Below are 4445 nucleotides of genomic sequence, written 5' to 3'. Positions count from 1 at the left end.
GTTTCATGTTTCTGCAAAACCTGATGAGAGACACCAGCTTAATAGAATTGAGGAATGTGTAAAGGACATTAGACACTGGATGCTTATTAATTTCCTTCTGCTTAACTCTGACAAGACTGAAGTGCTTGTACTCGGACCACATGCAGCTAGAAGTAAGTTTTCTGATTCCACAGTGACTCTGGATGGCCTTTCTGTTTCTTCACGTGCAGCAGTAAAAGACCTCGGAGTGATTATTGACCCCAGTCTTTCATTCGAAACTCACATTGATAACATCACCCGGATAGCTTTCTTTCATCTCAGAAATATTGCAAAGATAAGAAATTTAATGTCACTACATGACGTGGAAAAACTAGTTCATGCTTTCGTTACCTCCAGGTTGGATTATTGTAATGCCTTACTGTCTGGATGTTCCAATAAGTGCATAAACAAACTCCAGTTAGTTCAAAATGCAGCAGCAAGAGTCCTTACTAGAACTAGAAAATATGACCACATCACGCCTGTCTTATCCACACTGCACTGGCTCACAATCAAATTTCGTATTGATTATAAAATACTACTATTGACCTTTAAAGCACTAAATGGTCTCGCACCACAGTACCTGAGTGAACTTCTGTTCCTCTATGACCCGCCACGCCTACTTAGATCAAAAGGTGCAGGCTATCTGCTGGTACCTCGTATAGTGAAGGCTACATCAGGGGGCGGAGCCTTTTCTTACAAAGCCCCACAGTTATGGAACAGCCTTCCAAGTAGTGTTCGGGAATCAGACACAGTCTCAGCGTTTAAGTCTCGGCTGAAAACATATCTGTTTAGTCAAGCCTTGTGTTAATGGTGTTTATGAGGTAAAGGTGTAGATCTGGAGGATCCTCAGACAGAGTGTTTTGGTAAACTGGGATGTATGGATGCTGTCAGTCCCCACTCGCTTGCTCACTCGAGTTTGTTGACGGTGCAGTGGCTGCTGCTTTATGTCACGGGGCTCCCTCATGCCTGTGTTACCTTCTGGCTCTCCCCTTTTAGTTATGCTGTCATAGTTAGTTGCCGGAGTCCCTGCTTGTACTCAGTGCAATATGTATACTGTTCCTACTTATTCAGGTGACATTGGGCATACCTAACAACCTGTGTTTTTTTTCTCTCTCTCTCCCTCTTCCCCTCCCCCCCGGAAAAAAATCTGTCCCTCTGAGTTACATGTTGATCCTGGGATCGAGATGCTGACCTCTTCTGCTCCTCAGACCTGCTTGATCCATCCTGGTGCCCTGTGTCTGGTTGGAGTCTCATCGCATTGCTCCTGTGGAGGACGGCCCCATGAGGAGGACAGTTGAAAGTCACACCTGGAAGACGCTCTGGACTCTTACAGTAATGCTTTTATGGCTGAGGACTACAGTTGACTTGCTAACTTTAGGACTGCAGTTGTCATGAACAGTTTTGGACTCAAGTTTCCATCAATGAAGAGTTTATAACATCAACGAAACTGACTTCATGTTAAAACTGTTAATGTTATAGTCATGCTGTCTGGTGTTGCTCAAATGAGGATGGGTTCCCTTTTGAGTCTGGTTCCTCTCGAGGTTTCTTCCTCATGTCGTCTGAAGGAGTTTTTCCTTGCCACCGTCGCCACAGGCTTGCTCATTGGGGATAAAATTAGCTCATGTTTTAAGTCGTTCAAATTCTATCAAGCTGCTTTGCGACAATGTTTATTGTTAAAAGCGCTGTACAAATAAACTTGACTTAACTTATTAATCATAAACTAACTTACACATGGTCATAATATTAATATTGCCCTCTGAAGGCCGTCTGTCAATGCTGGGCCCTTAGAATCGTCCTAACCCCCCCCCACACACACACACGGCATCCCTGGTGGTATCAGCAGCTATTTCATCCGTTTATCGATCCTTTCATCACTGTTCTCAACAATTGTTAGTGATCGACCCATCTGGCACCAACACCCATGCCACAGACACACTTTTACCCCTTTTCCACCAAATCAGTTCCAGGGCTGGTGCTGGTTCACAACTCGTTCAACTTGCGAACCAGCTGAGAACTAGTTTGCTTTTCCATAGCTCGGGGTGCTAAGGGGAGCCACATCATTACGTCACTGTATACATCAGTTACATCGCTGCGCTTGCATAAACCTTGGCGCGAACATCGAAGCAACAACAACACGGAGAAGAAGAAGAAGAAGAAGCAACAATAACAACAACAATAATGGATGACTGCTGCTTTACTGCATCCATAATAGCCAGTGGTGTAGTGGAGATTTTTAAAGTGGGGGTACGCGATTCGTGACGTCGTCGATTTGATATCATGTCAGAAGCGGTAGCCTTTGTTTGGTCGCCTATGTTTGGTATGAATGATTTGTATAAATGTTACGTTCTTTTAACAACACAAGAGGGCACAAGAAGACACTTTTTTTCAGACATTTTTATGTGTGCAATTTTCATTCGTGTTTGTCAGTACAGCCCAACTGTTATGGCGAAAAGCTGCGGTTTATTTTGTCTCCAATAAATATGCTGAAATGGCTAAAGAGGAACAAATTCGCCTTCTCCTTCCGAATGCATCGTCGTAGACAGCACCACTCTGCTGCTGGAACTCAACATAAACCTTGCATAGGTTTAACATGGACTATCAGGCGTGAAGCCAAAATATTGGAAATTATGATACACAAACACCTTTGTTCATGTTCGATTCATGTTCATTTGAGCCGAGCTGCATTCGGAATTCGATATTTTTACTAGCCTACTTACTGCCGTGGCAACAGCTACAGCATGTGTCCAGAAGTTCAGAAAAAGTCACGTCACTCACTCACATCGCATACAAACCAGCAATGGGCTGAGATTTATTATAAAAGGCACCAATCGAATAAATCAAGCATTTAGTCTGGCGCAATTGAGGCACCTGCGTATACAAAATACATGACATGCAGCCATTGGGTTAAGCCCTACCATGCACTCCTTCTTAAAGACTTGAGTATTTCTTTAAATTTATTGTCATTTCACATTTTTGGATGTACAACAAAACACTAAACAGGAAGGCCACAAAGATTATGAATTTCAAATCATATATATAATACAGTATGTGGTGAAATTATCCGCGTAAGGATGACCAGGCAGGCGATTATATCAGTTCTGTTGCCCTCTCGGTGCTGCTACCATGAACGCCCGGAAATCACACACACGCGCGCGCACACATACACACACACACACACACACACACACACACACACACACACACACAGAGAGAGACCCTACTGTTATTATTAGGCTATTCAAAATCATAGGCCTATACTGAGCAAAAATCACATTAGAACTTCAAAGATCATAAAGCATTAAACCGACAGATGGCGGAGTCAACCGTTTACATAATTTTAATATCTCGGCTGCGTTTAGAATGCATTCTACTTTGCGTCGCTACGTTTTACGTAACGTTCGATTGGGGGGGCACTGATGATGAGCACAAAGGCACGTGTCACTTACTGTAGAGCGTATAAACTCAGGCCATTGTATGACAGTTGTTTTTTGGGTTTTTTTTTTTAATCTCACCTCGGGAGAAGTGGGTGGACGGCGTACCCCCGCGTACCACGCCCACTACACCCCTGATAATATCTCGTGGGCGGCACGGTGGTGTAGTGGTTAGCGCTGTCACCTCACAGCAAGAAGGTCCGGGTTCGAGCCCCGGGGCCGGCGAGGGCCTTTCTGTGTGGAGTTTGCATGTTCTCCCTGTGTCCGCGTGGGTTTCCTCCGGGTGCTCCGGTTTCCCCCACAGTCCAAAGACATGCAGGTTAGGTTAACTGGTGACTCTAAATTGACCGTAGGTGTGAATGTGAGTGTGAATGGTTGTCTGTGTCTATGTGTCAGCCCTGTGATGACCTGGCGACTTGTCCAGGGTGTACCCCGCCTTTCGCCCGTAGTCAGCTGGGATAGGCTCCAGCTCGCCTGCGACCCTGTAGAACAGGATAAAGCGGCTACAGATAATGAGATGAGATGTTTGAACATTGTGAACATTCTGCGTGATTTGATGCATCGTGCTGCTGTTGATTAGAGAACTGCATCAAACAGCAGGTGGATGTATAGGTGTTCCTAATAAAGTGTCCGGGGTGAGTCTTTCTCAGGCCCCTGTGTTACCCCCAGGCCCACCCACTGTTCTGTCACTGAGAAAACTCAATACCTTGCTTGTCATCATTGACTAAACTCGGCCATTTGTTTCTTCTCCTTTAAGCGTGTGGGCTGGACGGTTAAATAACTGACATCTCTGAGCACCAATCAAATCTTAAGTTTAACCAGCGCCACGTCGTTAACCAATCACGAAACAGCAACTTTGAGCAGTTATGATTGACGTGTCTTAGAAACCAATCACTGAAGTCAGTATTTCAACCAATCAGCGATCAGAAGTCCTGCGGCGGTCCGAGAGTGAACCCTCCTTCCGAAAACAGGGCTGTGTCTCAAAATGGCGCCTGC

Source organism: Neoarius graeffei, chromosome 5 (assembly GCF_027579695.1).
Source record: "Neoarius graeffei isolate fNeoGra1 chromosome 5, fNeoGra1.pri, whole genome shotgun sequence".
NCBI lineage: Eukaryota > Metazoa > Chordata > Actinopteri > Siluriformes > Ariidae > Neoarius > Neoarius graeffei.
This window is presented reverse-complemented; position numbering follows the sequence as displayed.